The sequence below is a fragment of the Pelophylax lessonae genome, assembly GCF_965119305.1.
Source record: "Pelophylax lessonae genome assembly, chromosome: 8".
NCBI lineage: Eukaryota > Metazoa > Chordata > Amphibia > Anura > Ranidae > Pelophylax > Pelophylax lessonae.
In genome coordinates this window covers 29,563,279-29,576,892 of record NC_138775.1, presented here as the reverse complement: position 1 = coordinate 29,576,892, position 13,614 = coordinate 29,563,279, and the positions used below count along the sequence as shown (strand labels likewise).

Sequence of the window (13,614 nt, the reverse complement as noted above, 5' to 3'; positions counted from 1 at the left end):
AAAAGGGGGTCCAACCCGATACTAGCAAGGTATGCCTAATAAAGTGGCCGGTGAGTGTATATTTTAATAGAAAACATTTCCAGAATGTGAAGGTGTATGACATCATTGCATACCATTTTTTTTTTTTAAACTCAGCTTTCCAGTTTAACCTTTCCTGATGTATATAGAATTTTTTCACATTTGTCATAAAGATCCTGTTTACCTTGAAGTTATATCCTGCCGGTTCGGAGTTGTATTATACTGTACAGAGCTTGTAAAAACACTGCAGTCTCTTTGTCACGTGTACAGTGATGGAGTCTATAAATGACATTGGTGCAGCTCCTGGAAGTCTGTGCAAACAGGAAGATATATATTTAGGCTTATGGAAAGAGAAAAACAGCCTGGAGGTATCTGAGACTTTTGTCTGTTTTTGCATCTCAGTGTTGAAGATCTTCTACAGCCAACTTGCAGCCACCTCCTGCCCATGTGCACTCCAGAGATGGCTGCATAGCATTGCCTGTGTCCTGTGTGTTGAAACGGCCGCTTGTTTTTTCTCCATTAGATCGCATTCACACTGAAGCGGCGCGACTCCGGCACGACTTCAGGGCGACCTGTGAAGTCCCGTGCATCGCAACTTCGGCGCGACTTGCACGGACTTCACATAATTGAAGTCAATGCAAGTCGCTCCGAGGTCTCCCCGAAGTAGTACAGGACCCTTTTTCTAAGTCGGAGCGACTTGTGTCGCTCCTATTAGAACGGGTCCTGTAGCAGTGCATGGACCGCGACGGACCGCGACTTGTCAGGCTGACAGGTCGCCTGACAAGTCGCGGCAGTGTGAATAGAGCCTTAGAAACCCGTGTAGCAGGGTGACACGGTTAGAAGATAGGGACAGAAGGATGTCACTCCTTCCGTCCCTGCTTACAGACTCAAGCTAGAGGTGTGGAATGGCTTCTGACGGCTTTGTATTGGCTCTAAGCTGTCCCTTGGTTATGGCCAAGCAAGATTTTGCATCCTGCTGGCCCCTCTATCCAGGCTTGGGGTGTGGTGAAAACAGAAGTTACTCACTGAGTCCCTTTTTGGTGAATCCTAAAGTTCAAGAGGCTGCTGTACCGACTTTCTGCTACACAGACCGGATCTTGTCTGTCAGGATGGCTTCAGCTAAGCCTAGCTGAGGCTGGCAAAGGGGTGAGACATCCTGCGGCTCCCTGTCTTTTCTCTCTCTCTCTTGTCCTTCCTTCTGCCCTGGGGCAGAGCCCCCCCCCCCCCCAGCACAGGGGCCCCCTCCAGACAACTGTACCCTGAAATCAGCTCCCTCACTGGCAGGCTCCTGAACATTTATGGCCTATTTCCCCACCTTCTGGGCTTTACCTCCCCAGGGATTGGTGGAAACTCCATAAATAATCAGGCTTTTGTTCCTCCACTCTCTAAGTTCCAGAACTATTCAGCCAATTCTGGAAGCCAGGGGGAGGTAACATAGACCCAGACCTTGGAGGTCTGCACAGCAAAGCACAAACACATCGACCACCACTCCTCTTCCTGTAAAGGAGCCAACTACCTACTGAGGGTGCTACATTGATATGAGATTTTAGTAATCGAGTTTACATCTACTTTAACCCCTAGACAGTATGCAAATATGCGGCCTCTCTGCGGGTGGGCCTTGGTGCTAAGCGGTCGCATATTTGTGTACCAATTAGCCGACAAGAGCGCGCGCCCTGCTCATTCCTGGCACGGTTTCCGGTGGCTGACGGAAAGCTCCTGATCGCTTCTTGTGATTGGGAGCTTTCTGATCATGTGATCGCCATGGCAGCCAATCACCGCGGTCACATGATCATAATCCCCACCCCACCTTCCATCATCTGAAACCTCTTAAAGGGCCAGGAGGCGCCGGGGCAAAGGAGTTAAAGAATTTGCCACTGTACTTAACTCCATAGGTGATGAGCTGTCAGTGACCACACAGCTCGAGTAGCAGTCCAGGGATTTGAAAAACCTGCTCTTTTCCATTTTCTTTTAGCAGCACTTCCGGGACTGATCAGAGCAATTCTGATTGGCACAGAGCATCGCTCTGGGCTGTCCCAGCAGCCCTGCACAGAGATGAGGGAGGAGAGTGGGAATTTCAAATCCCCAGACCGCTAAACCTGCAATGTGGGCACTGACAGATCCCCCAGAGGTAAGTACAGTGGTGTCCAAGGGGTGGGGAAGGGAGTAGGGCAGTGGTTGTCAACCTATTAGCTAAACGGGCCTCACATGCGGCCCCTGATATCACCAAAGGGTCGCACATAATGTTCAATATATGTAATGCTTGAGAGGACTGTCAGAGACTACAGACCTAATAGAGGAAATGAGGATCAGAGAGTGAGGACAGGATACATTGTTGGTGGGGATATGCTGCAGAAGAGAACAGGTTGGGCACCACGGGTGTAGGGTGTTAGTTCACCCTTTCATTTTTTCTTAAGAGTTGAACTAACCCTCTAACCCCTTTCTGTCAGCCGTACGCATATAGCAGTGTTATTGCCATGCTGCACAGATATGCATACAGCTGGCACCCCTGTTCTAAACTGGCTTACCCGGTGCTCCCAGCACCATCATCGCCTTGTCACTGGTCGCTCCCAGTTACAGCCTATAATCAAGAGCCGGTAGGATGGGCTCCCAATCAGATGACCACTGTGACAGCCAGTGACCACAGGATAGGCAGCTTCCCTACCGGCCTCTGTTGTAGAGGACCCCTTAAAGGGGAGCACCCCTGCTCTGTGCTGGCTTACTTGGTGCCCCTAGCACTGTGATCGCACTGTCACCAGCTGCTCCCAGTCACTGTCTATAGTCAGGAGTTGGTAGAACAGGCTCTCAATCATATGACCACTGTGACGTCTCGTGACAACATGATAGGCAGCCTGCCTACTGGCCTCTGTTGTAGAGGGCCCCTTAAAGGGGAGCACGCCTGTTCTGTGCTGGCTCACTTGGTACACCTAGCACTGTGACTGCGCTGTCACCAGCTGCTCCCAGTCATTGTATAAGGTCAGGAGTCAGTAAAACGGGCTCCAAATCAGGTGACCACTATGACGTCTGGTGACAACATGATAGGTAGCCTGCCTACTGGCCTCTGTTGTAGAGGGCCCCTTAAAGGGGAGCACGCCTGTTCTGTACTGGCTCACTTGGTGCACCTAGCACTGTAATTGCGCTGTCATCAGCTGCTCCCAGTCACTGTATATGGTCAGGAGTCAGCAGAACGGGCTCCTAATCAGGTGACCACTGTGACGTCTGGTGACAACATGATAGGCAGCCTGCCTACTGGCGTCTGTTGTAGAGGGCCCCTTAAAGGGGAGCACCCCTGCTCTGTGCTGGTTCACTTGGTGCCCCTAGCACTGCGATCTCGCTGTCACCAGCTGCTCCCAGTCACTTTATATGGTCAGAAGTCGGTAGAAGTAGCACCCAATCAGGTGACCACCCTAACGTCTGGTAATAACAATATAGGCAGCCCGCCTACCAGCCTCCGGTGTAGAGGACCCCTTAAAGTGCCAGCAGTAAGGGCTAAAAAACTAAAATCCCATTTTTCTTTTAGATATTTTTCAACCTCAATCTTAATCATATTTTGTTTTTTGCTATGAAATTGCCATCTCTGGAACGTTTCCTCTGCTGTCACGAGAGCGGCACTTAGCCGTGATTGCCACCGCTATTTTATATTTTATACCGATCTGTGAAAGAAGGAATGAGCTGCCCATTTCAGGCTCACTTTCCTGGCAGTCGCTGATCTTTTTTATTTCTGAATCGTATCTCATAAAGGAGAAAGCTGTGGGAGGAAGAGGGGGGATAAGAGGGAATCGCTGAGCAGGCACACTGCTAATTACCTGCCTGCCCCAATCTGAGCACAAGGCAATCGGTGGCACGCGGGGGAATCTTCCTTCCAGGACTGACACAGTTAAGGATTCATGATACCATGACAAGTTGTCAAGAAATGGATGGAGTTATTTATAGAGTACCAAGGCTAGAAAAATGACAAACACAACTCACTCTGTATGCCAAGGATGGGGGTGGGGGGGGGGAGTAGAAACCAGCCAGTTGGAGTGGCCCCGGGGGGCCAAATGGCCATCTGGCTCAGCATGGAGAGTAAGGTTAAGGGGAATTCCTTAAATGCTGGAAGCGGGCGGCAGTGAAGGCCATATGCGATGGATAGAAGCCGTCCGCCCATGCTATTAGGAGATGCAGCTCTCAGTCGGTCACATATTTCAGCTAAATTATTTGCATTCTTATGGGCAAGCAGCCCAGAGTTGGTAAACTATGGCCCCAGGCAATATCCGGGTAAGCTGGCCAGATGCCAGTAGAATTTCATTCACAAATGTTCATTTTCAGAACTATTGTTTCAATTTTAATACTTAGTGCGGGCAAATCGATGATCATTTTTGACCATGGTGATGAAAAAATGTAAAAGTGAGAATGGAAATTTTTTCTTGTTTCTTATCTGAATGAATGAAATTTCTAATCGTGGATTTGATTTCATTCAAGTAGCAGGTCTGGGCGAAATTTTTGGGCTTGTTTGCACCACCAGGGGGCAGTAAAACAGACAGTTGATTAGCAGTTTAACCGTTACCTTACCGCTCACCTAAACCCAGAAATGCAGCCACTCAGGGCCGTACACTTGCTGGGGCTAATGCCATAACTAAACAGCATGTTGCATTCAGGTGGGCAGTACTGCAGTCGAAAGCAACCCATTCATGTGAATGGAGCTGCACTCAGGGGCAGACTGGCAACTTTCAGCCCAGGGGGCAAGTACAAACCAGAGGCCCATGGTGCAGCAACCCCCTTCCTGCCCTCCTCCTGACCCCCATTCCAGGTTAAAGCTCTCTCTACTCACCGGCTGAACCCTGGTTCCCAACCTGGCCAGCAGGGCGCAGTTGGGTTAAGCTGGGACAGCTTGGTTGGGGCTGGCCGGGGGAGGAAAGTCTCCAGTGGTGCATGGAACTGGCCTCTGCTCCGACACAGTTTACCTCATCCAATGCTGGGGAGGAAGGCCTGCGCTCTGTCCTTGTCTTCATCCCGCACTCAATAGGTCAGCAGTGGGGACTTTTTACTTCCCTTCACCAGGAATCCTTTAGGCATGTCTGTAGCAGAAGCGGTGCAGCCTTTTTACAGGGTATCAGAGCGGCCCAGGGAGCAATTGCCCCCCTGCCCCGTGGCCCAGTCCTCCCCAGGCTGTACTGCAACCACGTGCAATGGACATAATAGCATTGGGGGAGCTATTGATTCAATGCTATGATGTGACCTCTAAAATTGTCAGTCCTTGCCATCCCCCTGCCATAATGCCACCCTCTTCCTTATCCTGCTCCTAGTCCCACAGTCTGGCTGGGCAAAAGGTAGGCTAAAGAGACAACTGCCTTGGGTGCTTCAAGCAGGATGGGGGTACAAAAAAGGCAAGACTTGCAAACCATGCTGTTCAGGGAAAAGGCCTTGCCTACTGAAATGTTCATTCTACCATTCACCGCTTGGAGCTGCCTATCCCGTCTGCTAAAGTCCTACGGCCAGGGCCAGGCCAAAGGGTAGGCAAAAGAGGTGACTTCCTTGGGTGCTTCAGCAAGATGGGGGTGCAAGATCTGCAACCTCTACTGTTGGGGTACTACACAGCTCATGGGGGGGAAGAGTGCACTTTGGCCCTTCCACTAAGGGTGCTGGGTGCTAAAGGACCTTGTCCAAGCACTGCCTACAGTTGGCGATGGAGTGAAATGATTTGGCGATCTGCACATTAATTATCTACCTGGATATGCTGTATGTATGTTTTTTTTTGTCAAGTCAATGAAAAATCAAAGGGCTCGTGACTTGGCTGCATTTCTGAATTGCCAAGCAGTGAATGGTAGGGTTAATATCTTAGTCATTCAGCAATTCAGAAATGTAACTCCTGCCCTCTGTCAGCGGGTCTGTGGTAGTGAGCCCTTATAGATCCCCAGCTCAGGATTCCCCAGGGCGCGGAGTCTAAGCCCCAGCCTGCTTCCTCACCAGGGCCCCTGATGGTGGGGATGGACTTGCAGCAGACTGGAACCAGGTTGCGGCACTCAGGTAGGCCCAGCTGAAGATGTGGAGACTGCTGGCATGTGCAGAGTAAACAGGAGACTTTAAGGATATCCAAGAGACAAGTCGAGGTCAGGACAGGCAGCAGACGAACATAGATGAAGAAACAAAGCCGGGTCAGTACACAGGAAATCAGATACAATAGCCAAGGGGTACACAGATGGGAGCTCAGAGAACAGTGAAGTTGCTCAAGCAAGGAGCAGTGCACTGAGCATGTGTATATATAGGGAAGCACACAGAGAGGTGACCCAGGAAGTAATAGACAGGAAAAGGATATAACCCACATTGGAGCAGGTGACGCCCATAGGAGAACAGAGAAGCCAAACACCACATGTGAAAGGAGGAAGAATATAAGCACTGCAGCAAGGAGGTAAGAGTATACAAACAAAACTACAGGCTAACTTGTGACACCCTCTACAGTCTGAATGTGTATATGCCTTTAAATATATCATGTATGCACTTCCTGTCCCTGGGTTGTTGGCTTTGAAACCCTGGAAGGAGAAAGTGGAGAGAGAGAGAGAGAGAAATTCTCAGCCACATGTTCTGTCACTGCTGCTAAGCCCCAAGCCAGAAGGGACTATTATGCAAGTATTCCCATGTTCTAATAGTTTAACTGCAGCTGCCGAGTATATATCTAAATCCTTGTGACATAGAGAGTATCTCTACCCTGTCCTTGTTATCAGTTGGCATTCACAGTGCCTCATAGCTAGCTGTGTGCTGCTGTAATGGTCACCTTCCAGTATATTGGTAGATGAACCTTTTTTATAGCAATAGAGGTTATACTGTATGTAGCTGTTGGTATTCTAGCTAACCCTGTCCCTTCTGGTCTGGGATTCTATATCTAGTTTTAGCTTAGGGGTCGATAACCAGCATAGGTAGGAGCCAGGTTAAGCATCTGGTCACCATACTGGGATCATAAGCTTAGAGGTCCGGTTATGTCAGATAGGAAACTATTAAAGTGGAAGTAAAAGCAAAATCTAACAAACTCTAAACCTACTCTCACCCACATTCCAAGCCTCATCTATCTAGCCCTGTAAAGAAACGATCGCTATACTTACCTGTTCTGAAGCTACTCTGGTCCGGTCCCAGGTTGAGCTGTCAGCTGCGGCTTCAGTGTGAGGTTGTCACTTTCTCCTGTGCACAGAACGCGCCGCTGGAGACCGGACTGGAGTGGCTTCAGAAAAGGTAAGCATAGCAATCTTTTTTTTTACAGGGCTAGATAGATTAGGCTTAGAATGGGGGTGGGAGTACATCTAAAGTTAGTTAGGTGTTGCCATTACTTCCACTTTTAAGCGCAGAGTAGATGCAGACTCATCTCCAGTATCACACCACAGTTCCTGCTGGTGAGAAGCTCCATTCCAGGCTGGTTGGACAACAGTTAAAGGATCTCATCATGACCGCAGATCTTGTCTTTAGGTCTCTGACACAAAGACAGATGTGGCATCATCCTCAAGGACCCCTGCAACTGAACTTTGCTGCAACATTAATTTGGAGGTGTCTCTGTTAATAGCTATATATACCCAGGTATGTGTGCACAATTCCACCAGGACTCTTGTTGCACCCATTGCTGATAATATCTGTTTGTATACTGTATGTATGTACTGTTAATAATCTCTTCCTACATTGGTGGCTATTGGGTAGAATACCCCCTTACCAAAAAGATCATTGTTTTCATTGGTAACTTACCTGAGAGGAAGAAAATTGCTCAAGCCAGGAACCCCTAGCAGCCTTCGGAGGAACACTGGTTGCGAATACAGTAGCTGATCTACAATATATTACCAAATGCATTGGGACGCCTGCCTTTACACGCACATTAACTTTAATGGCATCCCAGTCTTAGTCCATAGGGTTCAATATTCAGTTGAACCACCCTTTGCAGCTATAACAGCTTCAACTCTGTAAGGTGAGGGGAGGTGAGGCACTGATCTGGATGAGAAGACCTGTCTCGCAGTCTCCGCTCAAAATCATCCCAAAGGTATTCTATCAGGTTGAGGTCAGGCCAGTCAAGTTCCTCCACCCCAAACTCGCTCATCCATGTCTTTATGGACCTTGCTTTGTTCACTGGTTCAAATCATTTGGTGGAGGGGGGGGGGGGGGGTAATGGTGTGGTGTTGTTTTTCAGGGGTTGGGCTTGGTCCCTTAGTTCCAGTGAAGGAAACTCCTATGGTGTCAGCATACCAAGACATTTTGGACAATTTCATGCTTCCAACTTTGTGGGAACAGTTTTGGGATGGCCTCTTCCTGTTCCAACATGACTGTGTATCAGTGCACAAAGCAAGGTCCATAAAGACATGGATGAGTGAGTTTGGGGTGAAGGAACCTGACTGGCCTGCACAGAGTCCTGACCTCAACCCGATAGAACGCGTTTGGAATGAATTTGAGTGGAGACTGTGAGCAAGGCCTTTTCCAACAGCAGTGCCTGACATCACAAATGCGCTTCTGGAAGAATGGTCAAACATTCTCATAGACACACTCCTAAACCATGTGGACAGCCTTCCCAGAAGTGTTGAAGCTGTTATAGCTGCAAAGGGTGGGCCAACTCAATATTAAACCCTACGGACTAAGACTGGGATGCCATTAAAGTTCATGTGTGTGTCAAGGCAGGGGTCCCAATACTTTTGGTAATATAGTGTGTGTGCTTATGGTAAATGTTATATGGTGGTCGCAGTAGTTCTTTTGCTCCCAATTACTTTGATTGGATTTATGGGTAATTTCCCAGGAAGGGAATTTCCTCCGTCCTGGGTGCAGGCACTGCCAACTTTATTATCAAATCCACTCTTCCACTTAGGGAAGGTTCTGGTCCTCTTATTTACCTGCAGGTTTAGGCGCAATATTCTGTTTGGGGAGGGCAATTGCTCATATTTCCAAACATATTTCATGGATCCTTTGATTTTCCATTGGATGGAAAAATCTGTACACATATTGCATATCCAGGTGGATGAAAAAAAATTGCAGATTGCTGAATCAGTTGGCTCCCCCACAAACCATAGGCAGTGTCGGGGCAGGGTCCTATATCACTCAAGTCGCCAAGGCTCCCCCCATGTGCTGTGAAGTACCCCAGCAGTATAGGTTGCAGGTCCTGCCCTTTCTGCACTCCCATTTTGCTGAAGCACCCAAGGCGTTTGCCTTTTCTGCCTACCCAACATGCCTGACCGTAGGACTTTAGGCAGTTCCAAGTGATGACTAATGGGGTGAACATGTCAGCCAATCAGCAGGCAGCACCTGTTCCCTGAGTCTGTTTAAATGCGAACATTTTTATGTTTGACTGGAGTGAACTTTTAATGCATGTTAGCGCAGTGACATAATTACGATAAGCAGGGAAAAGCTTCAAAGGATTCCTCAGATCTTCGGTAAGTGGGTGTTTATTGATGAACCGAGGCTCGCATTAATAGGAGACATTTCGCATTTGTCAGCCAGAACTCAAAACACATGGCAACAGAAGAGGATAGCTTACCAGCTCCAGTCAGCGAGCCCCCATTCTCTTTCCCCGGCCTCCTGCATTAGAGCGCGTTTTGTTTGGAAGACGCCAAGATGATTTGCATTGTGCAAAAATGACAATTTTCCCTAGATCCCTCGCAAAAGGTAACAGACAAATGCAAATTATAATAACAATAAGAGCTGGCAGATGCAAATGCGTGGGATGGCTGGGGGATCCTAACATTTCATTTGAGGAACGCGAAAATTTAAAGGGCTGCAACACCTTTACCATGCGCCGCATTTCAGTAGGATAAAGAACATCCTAGAAGCAGATATAAAAAAAACAATTCCAGCATTGTTTTATTATTATACAAGAAAACCCAATCATTAATGCCCCACTCACATCTGAGTATTTGTATCTCATTGTCATTGGATGCAACAACGCGCGACAAAGGCATTCAGTGCATTGCATTTGTGGTGCTTGTTGCCCACTGGATGCAACAGGAGCAATCGTTTTTGATGTTGGTGCAAAGCAAAGCATCACTGCTGCGCCATGTGTACACCCCCACCCACTGCCTTTACAGCTTAAGGCCCCTTTCACACAGGCGGACCATTCAGATCCGCCTGCCAGTTTTTTTTGGCGGATCTGAACGGATGCCCCATGCACCTCTATGGGGCATCGGATAACAGCAGAGACATGTCTGCTGACATTCGATCCGATCCGTCAAATCTAGACGGATGGAAACCCTATTTTCCATCCGTACAGCAGATCAGAACAGATGAGAACGGACAGACGGTCCGTTCCCATCCGATTCCCCCATAGAGAACAGCGGGGATCTGAAAGCTCTGTCTCCGCACACAGCGCGGGGACAGAGCAGCCATCCGCCTGACGGACCGGATTGTGTGAAAGAGCCCTAAGGCCCCTTTCACACTATCCGTCCGTCGGATGGATTCCGTTTTTCTCAGCGGGGGATCGAGCCACCGATCCCCCGCTGTGCAGCAGTAGGACAGCTGTCAGTTCCCCATGCATCTCTATGGGGGAAATCGGATGAGAATGGACCGATGCATAGGTGTGCGCACAGGGTGTGCGGGGTGTGCCTGGGCACACCATAATCACCTAGTGCACATTAGCATTATCGCTCTGTGTGCGGGCGGGGAGATGGGAAAGATCTCACTCTTACCAGCTCAGCCATAAGAGAAGTGCTTCAGCAAGATGGGGGTGCAAGATCTGCAACCTCTACTGTTGGGGTACTACACAGCTCATGGGGGGGAAGAGTGCACTTTGGCCCTTCCACTAAGGGTGCTGGGTGCTAAAGGACCTTGTCCAAGCACTGCCTACAGTTGGCGATGGAGTGAAATGATTTGGCGATCTGCACATTAATTATCTACCTGGATATGCTGTATGTATGTTTTTTTTTGTCAAGTCAATGAAAAATCAAAGGGCTCGTGACTTGGCTGCATTTCTGAATTGCCAAGCAGTGAATGGTAGGGTTAATATCTTAGTCATTCAGCAATTCAGAAATGTAACTCCTGCCCTCTGTCAGCGGGTCTGTGGTAGTGAGCCCTTATAGATCCCCAGCTCAGGATTCCCCAGGGCGCGGAGTCTAAGCCCCAGCCTGCTTCCTCACCAGGGCCCCTGATGGTGGGGATGGACTTGCAGCAGACTGGAACCAGGTTGCGGCACTCAGGTAGGCCCAGCTGAAGATGTGGAGACTGCTGGCATGTGCAGAGTAAACAGGAGACTTTAAGGATATCCAAGAGACAAGTCGAGGTCAGGACAGGCAGCAGACGAACATAGATGAAGAAACAAAGCCGGGTCAGTACACAGGAAATCAGATACAATAGCCAAGGGGTACACAGATGGGAGCTCAGAGAACAGTGAAGTTGCTCAAGCAAGGAGCAGTGCACTGAGCATGTGTATATATAGGGAAGCACACAGAGAGGTGACCCAGGAAGTAATAGACAGGAAAAGGATATAACCCACATTGGAGCAGGTGACGCCCATAGGAGAACAGAGAAGCCAAACACCACATGTGAAAGGAGGAAGAATATAAGCACTGCAGCAAGGAGGTAAGAGTATACAAACAAAACTACAGGCTAACTTGTGACACCCTCTACAGTCTGAATGTGTATATGCCTTTAAATATATCATGTATGCACTTCCTGTCCCTGGGTTGTTGGCTTTGAAACCCTGGAAGGAGAAAGTGGAGAGAGAGAGAGAGAAATTCTCAGCCACATGTTCTGTCACTGCTGCTAAGCCCCAAGCCAGAAGGGACTATTATGCAAGTATTCCCATGTTCTAATAGTTTAACTGCAGCTGCCGAGTATATATCTAAATCCTTGTGACATAGAGAGTATCTCTACCCTGTCCTTGTTATCAGTTGGCAAAAAACATGGATGCAACAGGAGCAATCGTTTTTGATGTTGGTGCAAAGCAAAGCATCACTGCTGCGCCATGTGTACACCCCCACCCACTGCCTTTACAGCTTAAGGCCCCTTTCACACAGGCGGACCATTCAGATCCGCCTGCCAGTTTTTTTTGGCGGATCTGAACGGATGCCCCATGCACCTCTATGGGGCATCGGATAACAGCAGAGACATGTCTGCTGACATTCGATCCGATCCGTCAAATCTAGACGGATGGAAACCCTATTTTCCATCCGTACAGCAGATCAGAACAGATGAGAACGGACAGACGGTCCGTTCCCATCCGATTCCCCCATAGAGAACAGCGGGGATCTGAAAGCTCTGTCTCCGCACACAGCGCGGGGACAGAGCAGCCATCCGCCTGACGGACCGGATTGTGTGAAAGAGCCCTAAGGCCCCTTTCACACTATCCGTCCGTCGGATGGATTCCGTTTTTCTCAGCGGGGGATCGAGCCACCGATCCCCCGCTGTGCAGCAGTAGGACAGCTGTCAGTTCCCCATGCATCTCTATGGGGGAAATCGGATGAGAACGGACCGATGCATAGGTGTGCGCACAGGGTGTGCGGGGTGTGCCTGGGCACACCATAATCACCTAGTGCACATTAGCATTATCGCTCTGTGTGCGGGCGGGGAGATGGGAAAGATCTCACTCTTACCAGCTCAGCCATAAGAGAAGTGCTTAAGCACTTCTCTTTCATTGTGCCAGCAGGGAGATGAATGCACCGGGGCCATATACATGTAGACACACGCATGCATGTGTGTTTGAGATTTGGGGTGCACACCCTAATGCAATAGGCTGCGCACACCTATGGACGGATGGAAAATAGGGTTTCCATCCGTCCAGATTTGACGGACCGGGTCGGATGTCAGCGGACATGTCTCCGCTGCCATCAGATGCCCCAAAGGAATGCATGGGGGGACCGTTCAGATCCGCCAAAAAAAACGGACAGGTGGATCTGAACGGTCCGCCTGTGTGAAAGGGGCCTTAGGCAGTGGTTCTCAACTCCTGTCCTCAGGACCCAACAGGCCAGGTTTGCAAGATAACTGAAATACATCACAGGTGATATCATTTGCTGCTCAGTGATTTCAGTATTCTAGTCTGCATCTCCTCAAGGTAATCCTTAACCAGTTCTGGACCGGAAGATTTTCCCCCTTAATGACCAGGCCATATTTTGCAATTCGGCACTGCGTTACTTTAACGGCCAATTTCGCGGTCGCGCGACGCTGTACCTAAATAAATGTCCTTTTTTTCCCTAAAACAGAGCTTTCTTTTGGTGGTATTTGATCACCTGTGCTATTTTTATTTTTTGCGCTATAAACAAAAAAAAGAGCAACAGTTCTGAAAAAAAAAAAAAAACCAATATTTTTCACATTCTGCTATATAACATGCAACAAAAATGGAAAAATCTAAATTTTTAAACAGTAAGGCTTACCTATAGGTACTGTAATTATCTCCTAAACATGCACCGTTTAGGAGATATTTACTGTAGATGCAGCTGGTGATGTCACTGGTGCATTCCATCTAAAGGAATAGCATACCCGTGCTGTTCCTTCAGAGTCCTGTGATGTAAACAGCGGCTCTGCAAACCCAGGAGGAAGACCAGGTGAAGATAGAAGTGCCTCCAGTCAGTGCCATCTTAAGAGCATTAAAGGGCCCCGGGCAATGCAGTGCACTGGGGCCCCAGGTTCTCAATCACCCACGAGAATAAAAATGCAAATGATCGATAAGGCAATATT

General features: G+C 48.7%; 1 protein-coding gene and 1 long non-coding RNA gene across 4 annotated transcripts in view; one reads left to right on the top strand and one right to left on the bottom strand.

Moving 5' to 3' along the window:
• The window catches only part of LOC309561919, a 39,477-nt gene extending 29,862 nt beyond the window's left edge, over window positions 1-9,615 (bottom strand). The window contains exon 1 of the long non-coding RNA XR_014225605.1: window positions 9,488-9,615. This is a non-coding gene — a long non-coding RNA (uncharacterized lncRNA). The remainder of the gene's footprint in view (window positions 1-9,487) is intronic.
• KBTBD12 (kelch repeat and BTB domain containing 12) overlaps window positions 1-13,614 on the top strand; it is a 152,728-nt gene that overhangs the window by 38,232 nt on the left and 100,882 nt on the right. The window lies entirely within an intron of this gene.